Raw genomic sequence first — 15,355 nt, 5'->3', positions numbered from 1 at the left:
AATACCATTGAATAAAAGGGTGGAGGAGGGAAACATTGGATCCCTCTTCCATCATTCAGTCTGTGGTACTGAGATTCATGCTAAGAAACATGATAACATCATTAGATTGCGCCTGTGGATTCTCAGAGGAAATGCTGTTAGGTCCGGAGCAAGGTATTTTGGTGCCCTAGGCAGATGAAGCCGATGGTGCCCCCTCACTCCCCGATGAACAGTCAGAGAGTAAGGTAACAGGTCCCCTAAAGCACCCTCCTGCCGTTCTGATGACCACTTCCCATAAAGTTGTTCCTTTTTTCACCCAAAAATATCAGCAAAGGTAAAAAAGTTGTGTATTTTAGGGGTGAGGCTCAACATGGAGTGAGTTTTCAAAGTTATAGAATCATTCATTGTTCGATCATGTTTCAATTAAGCAAACCTACAAATATGATACACAGACAATATTTCAAAAGAATAATACAATTTTTATTCAGTACATGATTAAAATAACCAAAACAAATATGAAAGATTATATAAGAACTAAAGAGAGAGAAAAAGGGGAAGTCCTCACAAAATGCAGTCACAAGGGTTAACTAACACAAGGGTCACAGAGTAAATTAAGATATAAAGGTAATATAATATTTACCAATTAGTTCACATAGTATATACAAAATTAATTTTATTAAATATAAAGTGACCTGGAATAAAATAAATCGCCCAACATAAATGGGAAAACGGAGATGATAATAGACACATTAGTCTACCCTGGAGAGCCAGGTGACCTAACCAAGGTTAAGTGCTGGGCGCTGCTATAGTTCGTGCTCCATGGACCTCAGCTATCAAATTATGGCTGCACCAGTGTCACTACCTGTATCAGAATACTAGCAGCCACAGGCATTCAACACCATCAGGATTTTTTTGCCCTTGGGCAGGCAGGAGGTAGCATCTTAGGAAGGTGCCTACCCCTTGTCTCTGCCTTGGGTGAGTTCATCACGCAAGTGAGAGGGCAAGAAATGGCTCAGAAAGTAGCAGAAGACACATTACAGAGTTTCCTATGATGGCTATAAATAACATTTAAGAGTTAAATATGCAAATAGCCTCCTCAGAAGGAAGATCACTTAATCTCTGGTGCCAACTGGATGTTGTAAATCCTAAAAGTCAATATCGAGTTTTGCCACATGATTTACGACACAAAAATAAGCCAGACACTCCATTTGCAGACACGTGTTTCGGGATGCTGCCCCTCTTCAGTGCAAAGCAAGAGATCTGATTTGGCTATGTGAGAGGAATCTGATTGCGATTCAAAGGGGGGAATGTTTCCAAGCCACTATAAGAAGAGTTATAGGCCATGCAATGCTCCTCTGGGAATTTACGTATGTAAATAGACTCCTCAGCCAAATCAGATCTCCTGCTTTGCACTGAGGAGGGGCAACACTACAAAACACATATTTGCACATGGAGTTTCTGGTTTGGCTTCTTATCCTATATAAAGTGTCAAGGCTTATTATTGGGTCGATATTGACTTTTAGGATTGTGGCACCAGAGATCATGTCCTCTTTCTTCTTAAGAGACTATTTGCATATTTAAATTCCCATAGGGGCATTGCATGGCCTAAAAGTCTCCTTACACCAGCTTGGCACTCTCCGCAAGGAGGGACATTTAAGAGTTATACAATGACTAATGCTAGGCTTTGCAAAATATAGTAGATTTCTACCTACAACATATAAATGGAGCTCTGTATGGCAACCGAAGAGGCCATGCAAACTAGAGGATGATATGACCGCCATGCAACGACATAAAGACTGCAGATATACAGCTATGCTCTATGCCTGAGCCTTTAGGAAGATCTTCTTTACCTATCAACTAAATTGAGCTATTACATGTATGAATAAATCTTTGCTGAGTAGTTCTTCTGCACCTATTATGTGCACATCCCCTCTGCTACTATAATAGTTCATATGATTTACAGATTTATGTAGGATATGATGCAAATTACTATCCCGTACATCAGAGATCCAATACTCACATCGCAGATGACTTGGTTCTTTTCATAAAGGCCCATCATATTTTACAATCGTATTCCCATCCCCATAAGTTTTTTTTTCATTACTACATTGTTAATCTCTTTTTGTACAAGTGCACATCACTGCTGAGATCTCAGGGTGAAATTCTTGGTCTATGATAATAACATATGAGCCTCCACGCATCGCGCAGGACTGAGGTTAATACTGTCAGTAAATTCTGTTATCCTGCTGTATGCACAATTACTATGTCAGAGCTGAGTACTTTTACTAATCCCCTAAGTGCCCTACAATCAATGTAATGCTAATAGGGATGAAAAAAACGATAGATGTTCAGTAAATAGTCAGTTACAGTCAATTAATAATTAAGTGAGCGATTCATAAATATGTTTCCCTGTGAAATGATTTGTGAATTGACATGCTGACTGTTTTCAGAGTGACACTGTTATTTCCTGATTACTGTACATCAAGATTGCAGGTGATTTCCAGCAATCCGACATATGAGACAGATGACTTGGGCTCAGGAGTTGTGCCCATCCTATCTACAAAAGGAGCCGGCTGTTTTACACAGCCAGGCTCCTGCTGTGTGTGCTGGGACATAGCTCTCATCCCAGCACATTGACCCCTCACATGACTCTGTCAGTTGTAACAGCGAAAAGTAAGGAGTTTAACGAGGTAAAAAAAACTTCCCTTTGTGAGCCCATTCGCTTCCCCGCAGCACAATTGCAGGGTGACAATGGTTGCTATGGCAAAACGAATGCCTAACAATCGCCTCCATGTCTGCCATATCCCTCAGCCAATCAGATTGTGCTGGGACGGGGCCAGATGGGCTGTCTGTCAAACACTGACAAGTTAGATAGCTACCTGTTCTACATAGGTTGCACACTGTACTATCAATGTGATTAAGGATCACATGTCAAAGTCCACTTGTGGGACCAGTAGGTATTATATTATATATAATACTTCAGCGGTGTCTGATGTAGTCAGGCCTATTTAGTTAGTGCCTGGACAAGGCTAGGGATTTACGTTTCAGTGGCAGTTACTGCAGGTTCAGCAGCTGTATCAGTAGTAGATGGCTTTCCTGTCCCAAACTGTCCAGACCAAAAAAATGACACCACCTGCCAGCCAAAGTGAAGGTAGCCAGATAAGGTGAAATAGACAGGAGTCCTTACAGAAGGTGACTCTGGAGGACGACATTGAGGATTTCCTGACTGTATCTGGAGGTTGGCAGACAGAGATACTGCCTCCAGAGCAATAGGCAGAAGTTTTAGCTCAATACCTTACTGGGGAGCCACAGAATGTACTACGACCTTGCCCTGCAGGATGCCAAGGAGTATGACAACCTGAAGGTGACGATTATGGCATGTTTGGACATCACCCTGGCGGTCCAGGCACAACAGTTGCACCTCTGGCGCTACCAAAGGGATAAACCTCGCCGGTCCCAGATGTTTGATCTGTTACACCTGGTGTAAAAATGGCTACAGCCCAAGACCTGCTCTCCAGCACGTATGGTGAAAAGAGTGGTAGTAGACCGATTTATTTATCCACTCACTACTGAAATCCATGAAAAGCCAAATCAGTTCTAATATTTTGCACTGACGAGACGCAATAGCTCGAAACACTGTGTCTGCAAATTGAGATTCTGATTTGACTTTTATCCTAAGTCATATTGCAAGACTTGATTGTGACTTGTAGGATTGCTGCTTCCAACAGGTGGTGCTATAGAATAGAAGTCCTCTTTGTATCTGAAGAGGCAATTTGCATATGGAGGTACTAGGTCACCCTCGTGTCATCAAGTATGAGCCTCATGTTCAGGTCAATTTAAAGCCGTGTAGGCTCTGCATGTTGGTATTCATACCTCGTGAACGTCTCTCCATTTTTTCAAGTTAGACCTGCAAACTTAAATGTATTGCAATTACTGTTGCAAATCTTTTAGGGTATGTCTCCACCAGCTTTGCACACCCAGGGCCGCCATCAGGGCATTACAGCCGTGACTGACGTATGGGGCCCGGGCCCGGTGAGCAGAGGGGGCCAGTATCGGGCCCCGTCTCATCTGCTCACCGGGCCCCTACCGGCAGCCGCAGGCTGAACTGGGCCCTTAGCGGCGGCCGGCGCTGCAGCTGTTTAACGCTATTGACGTGCGGGCCCGCGCCCGCACGTCAATAGTTAACAGCCGCCAGCCAATCCGAGGCTGGCAGCTGACGTCAGCCGCAGCATGCATGTCACCGGCGTCTGACGTCATTGTCAGTCGCCGGCGAGTGCACGCTTCAGCTGCGTGGAGAGAGCAGGAGCGCGGCAGGTAAGCAGAACTTTTTTTTTTTTTTTTTTAATGAGAGCAGCGATCCGGGGGGCCCAGGGCAGAAAGCTGGACACAGGGGCAGAAAGGAGAAACGGCATGATTGGAGACACGGGGCAGGATGACAGACATGGCGGCATGACTGGAGACACTGGGGCATGACTGGAGACACTGGGGCAGGAATGGAAACAGATGGGGCAAAATTGAGACAAAGGGGGCATGATTGCAGAAATGGGGGCCTGATTGGAGACGGGGCAGAATGGTGATACGGGCATGATTGGAGACACTGGAGGCAGGATTGGAGACAGATGGGGCAGGATCATGGGGCAGGATGGATACGATGAAGACAGATGGGGCAGGATGGGGAGATCATATGGGGCAGAATGGATACTCATTAGGGCAGGATGGGAGAACATATGGCTGACGCCAGGAATGAGACACACGGGGGCCAGGATGGGGAATATTATTATCATAGAGGCTAATTAAGGGATATTATTACTGCAGTGATGTATTTATTTTATTTTTTGAGTACACTGTTTTAAAAGGAGGGGCGGTCCTATTACTGTGTAGAATGATACTATGTCGCCTTCTTCATGTGGTGTAATGTAGAAGTTGGGAAAATTAAGTAATGTGTTCTGCAAGTGGAACTCGAGATAACTGTGTTACTTCCTGCAGAAACGAGTCCTGGCTGGATGAAGTGATGGCGGTCTGTGCGGGATGAAAGATGAAGGACTTCACCTAGAGACGTCACTGGTGAGTCAGTGTTACCTATACACTGACACTATACACTGTATACTATATACAGAGGTCCTGTGTATAATGTCACCAGTGATCACTGGATTACCTATTCACTATATACAGAGCTCCTGTGTATAATGTCACTGGTGATCACTGTATTACCTGTACACAGACACTGCATACTAAGTACAGATCTCCTCTGAATACTGGCACTTATGGTGATAGTATTGTGTTTTTTTTTATTATTGATCAGTATTGTAGTATTCAGTCACTATGTGGTGGTAATATGTGGTCTGGTCATGATGTTGTGGTAATTGTTCCTTGTATTTGATATTATTCGATCACTGTGGTGGTAATATGTCATCTGGTCATGGTGTGGCGGTATTTGTTCCTTGTATGTGGTATTATAGGTCACTGTGGTGATAATATGGTGTCTGGTCATGGTGCTGTGGTATTTGTTCCTTGTATGTGGTATTATAGGTCACTGTGGTGATAATATGGTGTCTGGTCATGGTGCTGTGGTATTTGTTCCTTGTATGTGGTATTATAGGTCATTTTAAAAATTGAAAAATAAATAAAAATATACCTATATTGTATTGCATATTTTAACAAATATTTAATAGGTTACAGTAGAGTAGGGCCTGGCCAAAAGTGTCTACCTTGTCATTTTGGTGGCATAAAAAATCTTTTGGCCAAAACAAAAGCTGCCGGCTATATGTGTGATCTGGTGATGGGAACTGTCAATGTGTGATAGGTGAGAAGTGGCGTTTTTCCAAGAGAGAGCGGTGGGGCTGTGGACAGTTTGAGGGGTGGAGCGTGGAGGCGGGGCTGGGGTGGAGCCTGGGCGGAGTCTCAAGGGGGCCCCAATAATTTTGCCAGTATGGGGCCCCGAAATTTCTAGTGGCAGCCCTGTGCACACCTAGAGGCTGACATTTTCATCCTTTCTTTTTTTGCGAACGAGCTTTAGCTCAGTGAGATTCGAGGTACAGCGTCTGTGAACAGCAATTTTTTCAAGTCTTGCCACAAACAATGAATGGAATTTAGGTCTGGACTTTGGGCCATTCACACACATGAATATTTGCATACACGGAGCACCTACATACAGACGCATGCATACATGCTGCACATGCATACACAGAGCTCTTGCATACAGACACATGCATACACAGAGCTCTTGCATACAGACACATGCATACAAAAGGCACCTACAAATAGACGCATGCATACACGCTGCACCTACATACAAATGCAAGCATACCCATAGCACTTACATACAGACGCATGCCTGCACGGAGTGCTTACATACAGATACATACATACACAGAGCACTTACATACTAACACATGCATACATAGAGCACCTGTATACAGACATATATATACACAGAGCTCCTACATACAGACCCATACATACACAGGGCACCTACAAATAAACGCATGCATACATGGAGAACCTACATATAGACGCTTGCATATAAGGACCTTCCACATTCAGATGCATGCATACATGGAGGACGTATATACAGACGCATGCATCCACAGAGAACTTACATACAAATGCATGCATACACGAAGCCGCTACATGTAGACGCATGCATATACAGAGCATATACATACGGATGCATGCATACACAGAGACCATATATACAGAGACATACATACACAGAGCACATACATATATTTATATATATATATATATATATATATATATATATATATATTTACACACTATAGAATACTTACCAATCTCCTCTTCTTCAGTTATTCTAAACTCCCGCCCATTTCGGTCCCTGTGATGACATCACCGTCAAATGACGGTGATGTCACCAAAGGTCCTTAAACTTTCTCAACAGCAGGAATTACATTGCTAAGGCAGGGTTATTATTTATGCAATTTCTGCTATAGATGCAGGGGGTCCTTGGGGGGTGAAGGTCCTGGGTAATTGCTCAGATTGCCCCCCACTCCTAATGCTGCCTCTGTACATACAGAGAAATGGATTGCTGCTCTTCATTCTCTGTAACACACAAACAGAAGTAGCTGCAGCAGGAAGGACATTTTACAGCAGTACTGAGCAGTGTAGATGTGAATCCGGCATATGGATAAGTCGCATGACAATGCAGCATGATATGTCTCTCTGTCTCTGCTTGTTTTCTCAGAGTATGTTTGGGCTGCCCATCAGTGGCTCCATTGAGGCTTCCATCTGTGGAAGCCATGACAGAGCCACTGATGTGTGGCTCAAACGCAATGTAAACTTGCTAACTCCAGCTCACTCTCCCTTCTCCACAGACTTCACAATGCAATACGCTGAGTAAGCTGACACTTCATTGTACCGGCATTCCAGTCCACTTTGTCTTCAACAAGACTAATTTGACTTTTTTTTTTTTTTTTAACGGTGAACAAGAGGAAGGTGGGAGGGGAAAAAGTGGCTAAATTTATATGATAAGAAATATTACAAAGCTTTTTATATTTACAGTGAAGAGCAAAGGGGCAACAATGTTTTGAGCTAAAGACTCTTAGGCTCCATATGTCATTATTCATTTCTGCTTTGAACTTGAGACTACCATCACTTTATAGACAATCATCTTGGAAATCTCATACTTAAGTTTCACTTGCAACTATTTAGTACATGATTAGTTATGGAGATTCTTGTCATATCACTGCATTGTTACTGTTTTGCTCCTAAAGATTTTAATGTTATTTTTTATTATTTTGTTAGTAGTTTGTAAATCCGCCTCAGGCTTACAACACTGCCTGAATCCTTCTGGGCATGTTCTCGATCAGATTCAAACATGTGTCATCTCACGTATCTTCTACATGTTCCAAAAGTTGGTGCATACTAGTCGACTCACTTGGGTCTGTATACAGCTTTTCCTTCAATTCTTCCCACAAGTGTTTGATTGGGTTGAGGTCTGGGGACTGTGGGGGCCAATCCAGCACCTCTACTTCATTGTCATTGAACCATTTCTTCGCCAATTTCGACATATGCTTCGTGTTGTTGTCCTGTTGGAACGCTATGTCATCTTTTTCATACCCATAGTACTTGAGTGTATGAAATAACTCATCTTGTAGGATACTCAAATACAGCTCAGGATTGAGACCACCATCGATCCTGGTCAAACATCCAAAGCCTTTGGCTGTGGAACAACCCCATATCATCAGGCTTCCTCCACCAATCTTGACATTTTCTTCAATTTCTCAATCCGTTAGCCCCTTTTTCCTTGTTTCTTTCAGACCCATTTGCACCTATCACAGCCTAGTCTATTGACTTTCATTTCATCGCCCCAAATCACCAGTTTCAAATCTTTAAATGTCCAGTTTTCGTACTTGTTTTCAAACTGAAACCGACGCTTCCTATGACAATATTGAAGTTGAGGCTTCTTCAGGTTTTTTCGGGCCACCATTCCACACTTGTGTACTGTGCTTGCATCGACATCTGTGATCTCAGTATTATGAGGCATATGAGCCATCTCCACTGCTGTGTTTGTTGTGACAGAACTGATAGACCTTGTGATGAGCCGACTTGTTGACTCCGATATTTTGCCTGGATGTCCACCTTTTGGCTTCTGAATGAATGGGCGGAATTCATTTCATATTCTTCCAACTGTCATGGTGCGCTCATGATGCAAGTTGGCAATCTTCTTGGCCAAGAGACCGATACCAATGAGCTGGATGATGCCGTTTCTCTTTTCTTGGAAAATCTTTATGGCTGCTCCTCACTTGGACATCAGCCTAAAAATACACTGAGCTATTAGGGAATGCGAGGACAGGTTGTAATTTGTAATATTCAGGAAAAAAAATATTTTTCCATCATCAAAAGCAAAACAGTAACAATGCAGTGACATGACAAGAACTAATCATATGCCAAATACGGGCAAGTCAAATTTATGTATGAGATAGCCAAGATGATTTTCTATAAAATGATGGTAGTCTCATGATCAAAGCAGTAGTGGATGGTGAGATATGGAGCCTGAAAGTCAAAAGCTCAAAACATTGCTACCCCTTTGCTCTTCCCTGTATCTATACAGTTCTTTTTATGTAGTTTGTTGAAAGTGTAATTGCAGCACCCCAGGTTACCGGTTGCTGCAGTGATGTTGTTTTCCCTTCGGGGAGAGTATTGTAATGCTCAGAGGCAATGGAGTTCTCTTCACCAGGTAAGGCACACACATGCAACACATTCTGAATCCAGGCCAGGAGGGGGAGCTCAGCACCCGGATTCAGGGGAGCTTCCCTAGGCTATATGTATCCTGACCTGGAGGAGGAGTTAGTTTAGTCTGGCAGAGACACTGAAGAAGAAGGAAGTCTGGAACTGAGTGCAGACAGAGAGGCCTGGCAGCCACGAGGGAGCTGCAGCCTCTGGAAGGACAGATAACCTGGAAGGGTTGAATGTGGAGTAGCCAGAAGGGAAGGAGCACAGGAGAGGAACGGAGGTCAGAGGGGAACTGTGGCAGGGTACCCTCAGAGCTGAAGCGCAGTACCGGGAACCGGGAGCCCAAGGCTTTTGTGGGACTCTAGGACACAGACCAGAACCAGAGGGCACGACACTACACGTTAACTGCCCGCACCACGCCAGAGACGCAGCAGCACCTGAGGAGCCCGGGGCATGATAGAGTCCCTGTAAAAAGGCTCAAGCTGCCCGTCATGCGGGTACCTGTCTTAGGACAGGGTGAATAGAGGACTCTGCAGGAAGTTTAAGGCAGCAGGGACCTCACCTTTAACGGTGCTAGTTGGAAAGGCTCACGGACCTCTACTGGGATAAGGCGACCATCCATTGCCTCTGAGCCGGCCGGACCACCATCATCCGTGCCTCATACCCTGGACTGTGGCCAGTACCTACAGTAAACCAGGTAAAGACTTACAACTTGTCTCCTCCATTTATTCATCGGCACATACCATCATCTTGGCCACACACCATAGGACACCTGGGAAGCCCGCTTCACCTGTGGGAAGTGTAACACCCGTGCAGCAACAACATCCCCCAGGGGACCCCTTCAACGCAGCGTCAGTCCCACTACTGACCGAACACCACAGGTGGCGTCACAACAGACTTTGTACATTTTCCCCTTTAAAGACCTTTAACGTTGAGGCCCAGGGCCAAGGACCGGGTCGCAGCCTCCGTGACATCCCCCTTGCGACCGGACTCGGTGCCGAGTACCCCACTGCCCTGTGGGCAACTCATAATGCCCATTTTACACTAAAACTCTTAATAAGTTGCTATTCATAGAGCTCATATTTTTATTAAGTATCTCTATTGCTTTTAATACGATTGAGCTGTGAGTCTTTCTTACTGACCCTGTTTATAAGGTCAATAAACAGAAGTGCTTATGGTGAGGGGATTGCTCCGGTACTTGCAGATAAGACAACTACCTTGGCTTTTACAATTGAGAAGGCCTAAACTGGGTACTATATCAATCCTTTCATTAGTCCTCCATTAGGCTGTAGAATATGTGATTAGGAAACTAAATTTAGGCCCATCTACTTAGTAATATAGTGTACACTGATTTATGTGCATGGACCAAACAAACACCTTTACCTCTAGGATGGGTTATGAAGAGGTTGGTTCAAGTTGGGAGGTGAAAGTTCCAGTGAAAACAGTTTATTGTGTCTCAGTAAATACTGTGAATATTACACTGTAAAGGAATTATATACGCTTAAAGGACTATTCCAGATTGATGGATTTATCACTTATCTACTGGTGAGTGATGGAGGTTCCAGCCATCAGACCCCCAGGTGATCACCAAATTAGGGGACCCTTTTTTTCAGTTATTTCTGTTAGCCCCAAAAATTTTGAATGGAGCAGCAAGGCACATGCTGAACCAGAGTTGGATATCTACTAGGGATGAGCGGACTCGTGGATATTCGGGTTCATCGAGTTTGACCGAACCTTAGTCAAAAGTTTGGTTTGAGTACCAGAACTCTACCCAAACTTCAACCCAAACCCTACAGAAGTCAATGAGAACCTGAACTTTGGTGCTGTAAAAGGTTACTCTCTCTGTCTCTCTCTCCATCCGAACACTAAAATGGACTTCGGGGAGAAGTCCGTGCTCGGAGTTCAGCTTTGGACACTAGGTGTCTGGTATGAACCCCGAACTTTACAATTCGGGTTTGCTCATCCGCAGCGCCCCAGAGACCTGGTCGTTGCAGTAACATCGCTCTGCCGCTAAGGGGAGTGATGGTACGTCTGATTGCACTAAAAGAGTTCACCTGACCAGGTATCACAGTCACACATTACACTTCACACTCCGGCCACCAGGGGGAGCAAAGGGTTCTATGTATTAGGCCACTCCCTCTGGTAAAACTGGGGGTTGGATAGGAAGTTAGAGAGAAGCTGACCGGGTTTTGCCTAGGTAACATCTAGTGAGAGAAGAGGTTGCTTGGAAAGACACAGGGAGGTCCCTGTCAGGGGTGGGATCCTGACAGTGGCCTAGCACAGGACAGATTGTTACGGAACCGCGCCTGCACCTCATTGCGGCGGCATCTTAAGAAAGGACCCGAAGCGAAGTATATTGTGGAGAAGTGAGAAACGAGGTCACAGCACAAAGGCGATAGAACCAGAAGGAGTCGTGCCCCGAGATCGGCAACATCCTTCTGAGGCGCGTAGCCGGCGGCCGGAACGCCGAGGAAGTATTGGGCTCTACGCATTACTTTAAACTACGGCAGGGCAGTTAACTCTAGGTTGGCTGTCTCACCTTTTCACCTAATGAAGACAACGGAGGCAATTGTGGGAGAGGGGCGTCTCTAGGGTCCCTATAAAATAACTCCAGGCCTACCCCGTCATACGGGTGCGTCCTATCCATATCATCTGGGGGACGGAGAGAGAACAGAAACATACACGACAGTTGTGAGGACTATCCCGTGGTGCTCAGCAGGGAAGTACTACAACACCCAGGCGCTAGTGGGTAGGCACTGATTTCCACCTGCAAAGGGAACTCTGGATGTGCCTTCGGACCGGCCGGTCTCAGCCAGCCCTGTTAGCAGTGCTCTGGATTGCGGAAGCCGAAGCCTTCAGTAAAAAGGTAAAGAGACTGCAACCCTGTGTCCTCGTTATTTACTGCGACCTACACCGTCACCTACATCTTTAATTTGGCGCCCCTTTGCAGGGCCACGGACTGGGTCAGGTCACTGTGACATCCCCAGAACCGAGAGACCCGGTACCGAGTACCCCACTGCCCTGCGTCTGGGGGCCGCTCCACATCTCTAATCTTTACTAATCTAGATAGGTTATAAAAGTTTCAGCCTAAAATAACCTTTGAAATAGGAAAAACCCTCATGTTTTCCTCGACAAACTCCATAAGAAACAGTTAACCTATCTAAAGTGTACAGTGTACAATATATTAAAGAGTTAGTTAATTGTCATCAATAGGGACAGTTTCATAAAAAAAAGTTCTGTACTCGCCTTCTTCAGGTCCCCCGGCGAGTCTCCATCACTGCTCCTGGGGCTTGACACTGGCTGCAGTGCTGGTGACACGTGAACACTGCGGGGAGACATCAGTGCCAGACATCGAGCACAGCTCAGAGACTCGCCAGTGGAGCCAGGAATGGTGATACAGTGCAGTTTGTTTTTTTTTATACCAAACTGCCTCAGGAATGAAAATTACCTGAAAGGGAACAATCCCTATTAATATGCATAATGCACAAAAGCTATTTTGTTCATATACTCTATGTGTTATTTACAATCATTTTGTTTTTGGTATTTAGTTCCAGACCAGGACATTTTCACCAGTTCATCATGACCAAGCACAATTTAGGTGTTTTTTTCATACATGAAGTTTTAAGAACCCTTACATTTTAATTTATTTATTTATTTATTCAAATGTCTTTTTGCCATTTTTTTGTGCTACTCGGGGCCTTATTTTTATTTATTTTATTTTTTTTTGCTTTTTTATATTTTTTTCATTTATTTCACACATTGTGCCCACCATAAAAGACCTTTGGGCACCAATTCAACATCTAAACACAGCTTCATTATCGCTGATTTCCCTGTAACTGGGGCTAGCATATTAGCTCCAGTTACAGGGCAAGTTCAGCCTCTCGAATCACAAACGGCAGAGCTGATCAGGATATGCTAAGCAGCTCCTGCTCCCTTCTGGCACTCGGCAATCACATGATCACTTGGACCTGAGGAGGAAGCACTGTTGGTCATGGAGATCATTCAGTGCTCAGGAAGGCAGGAATGGTAATGAATCATCTTTGTCTTCCCTATGGGTAATCCAGTCATTTCTGACATCCTGCTCCCTACTACTGACTTTGAAATGATGTTCTAAAATGTCACTGCAAAGTTACCATATATGCGTCCAGCCCACTGTTTTAAGACATTGGGTGATCCACAAGCAGATAAATGTTTTTAGATCTTGATGGCCAATATAATGTATGTAAGTTGTTTGATATATTATCATTAATTAGTGTGTTGTTTGGATAAAAAGAGTATTTTCTCTAAATTTGCAGCTAGGCGCTAATCAGAGGAAATAACATAGTAGTTAAATCCATAAAACTGCCTGCATGGAAATCACATAGTCGTAGATATCAATGTGCCATCATGTGTATATGATACGTTAGCTGTTATGTGTACAGTATATGAAGCCTTTTGGCATAGTATAATATTAATGCCCATAATTCTCCATCATATGATCATCATGCATTATGTTTGTGTGGTCATTTTACATACTAGATCCCCACAAATATAAGTTAAGGAAAAAATAATCACCCAAAATCCATTCCAAACAAATGACCCCGTAGAGTGACAACGCAGTGATTGCTTGATTATTTTTTATTACGTGCCATTATTATTCTTTTTTTTACTTACATTTAAGATTGTTACCGCTATAATGTATTCAATGCATTTTCTTAGACATTTTTCTTTCTGTAATCTTCCTGTATTGAAAACACAAAAGAACAATATTAGCCTCCATTGTAAATAAAGGCAAGGAATGAATATTACATTAAGAGCAATGCATTGACAAAATTCTAGGACTGGACAGAAACATGAAACTTACGATGAACTTTTACATGCGCTAAAATCTAGGAAGTAAAAATATAATAATACTAAGAGAAGTAATGCTAAGAAAATACAATTACAATGATAGGGCTTGCAAAAAGCTGTAGACAACTGCATAAATGACAGCAGGTAAAGATATGGTCAGTCCTAAGCATGGCATAGTTTGCATCTCAAACCTTTTGTTTGATAACTGAAAAAGGTTCATCATCAAAGTATGATGCGTGCCATAGGATCTCCTCAGGCTTCATGAATATTTATAATATTGAGCGGACACTTTCTGAGATCCATGCATTGCTGAAATTCCTGGTTATGAATTATGAATGGCGATCTCCTATCTGAGTCTCAGTAACCTCTAGCCGGGATCACGCGCACAAAAGACACGTACAGGATTCCTGTGACTCTTGGCTGTGTGTTTCATACCTGCAGCTATAATCTATGAGCATGTCTCCGAGTTTATTCATTCAGTAGTCCTGGCACACTGCATATAACAGGAGGGGGGAGTAGAATGACTTGTTGTGGCTAATACATAGCATTCCCATTCCAGAAGTGCTTCCCACTGTGAAACCGCAGGCTTAATCCAAACTCCAGTAATAGTTGGAGACTACTCGTTGGAATGGAGGTCCACAAACATAAGGATCCAAATTGGAAGAGGCGATATCCATAAGTAAAAGGAGCAAAGAACAACCATCGTGTCCAAAATATTTTGAGAAGTTTTAATCCACTAATGGATTGTTTTCGCTCTGCGGACTTCCCAGTCTGGTTGTCCAAAGTTGAAAATGCCAATAGATCCCATTTATGGGAGTATCTTCTCTTGCTCTGCCAGGACGTACTCATCGCGCACATTAAATTTGCCAACTCCAGCATCGCATCATCCAATAAAGTAATTAGATAAATATAGATTTGAGCAAATTTCTGCTTATACATTATACAGTCCATTTGTTCAGACATCAACAAGGCCCAGACTTTTACTCCACCTTTCTTGGATCCTGAAGACATCTGACCTATTCGTTGGCACCGCTTCCTCACCAAGCATTTAGATTTTGCTTGGAACAAAAAAAGCCCTTAAATCTTCTGTCTTTTTCAAGTCTGGTAGAAAAGTCTTTCAAGAGCAGTAGAAAGACAATGAATGTATTCAATATAGGGGTGCACCTAAATAATTGGAGCATCCCTACCCCCACTCTTTAGATTTCAGATAGATTGTCTCTTTACCAGTCGTCCTTCCTCCTTTGGCTTCAAAGCCCAAGTCCAGGACCTGAGCTCCTGCCAGGCGTATAAATAGAGTTTCTTGATGAGTTACTTGTCAATAAACATGATCCCTATCCTGCTGTCTCAGGGT

At 43.6% G+C, this 15,355-nt stretch overlaps 1 long non-coding RNA gene across 1 annotated transcript in view; it reads right to left on the bottom strand.

Annotated features, from left to right (window-relative positions):
* LOC143788411 (uncharacterized) overlaps positions 1 to 15,354 on the bottom strand; it is a 46,427-nt gene extending 31,073 nt beyond the window's left edge. Inside the window, exons 1-2 of the long non-coding RNA XR_013218623.1 lie at positions 14,440 to 15,354; positions 13,828 to 13,895 (exon numbers count right to left, since the gene is read on the bottom strand). This is a non-coding gene — a long non-coding RNA (uncharacterized LOC143788411). The remainder of the gene's footprint in view (positions 1 to 13,827; positions 13,896 to 14,439) is intronic.
* Between the last annotated feature and the right edge of the window lies 1 nt (position 15,355).

This window comes from Ranitomeya variabilis, chromosome 8 (genome assembly GCF_051348905.1).
Source record: "Ranitomeya variabilis isolate aRanVar5 chromosome 8, aRanVar5.hap1, whole genome shotgun sequence".
NCBI classification, from domain to species: domain Eukaryota; kingdom Metazoa; phylum Chordata; class Amphibia; order Anura; family Dendrobatidae; genus Ranitomeya; species Ranitomeya variabilis.
Note: the sequence above shows the minus strand (reverse complement) of the source record. Positions and strands in the feature narration are given on the sequence as shown.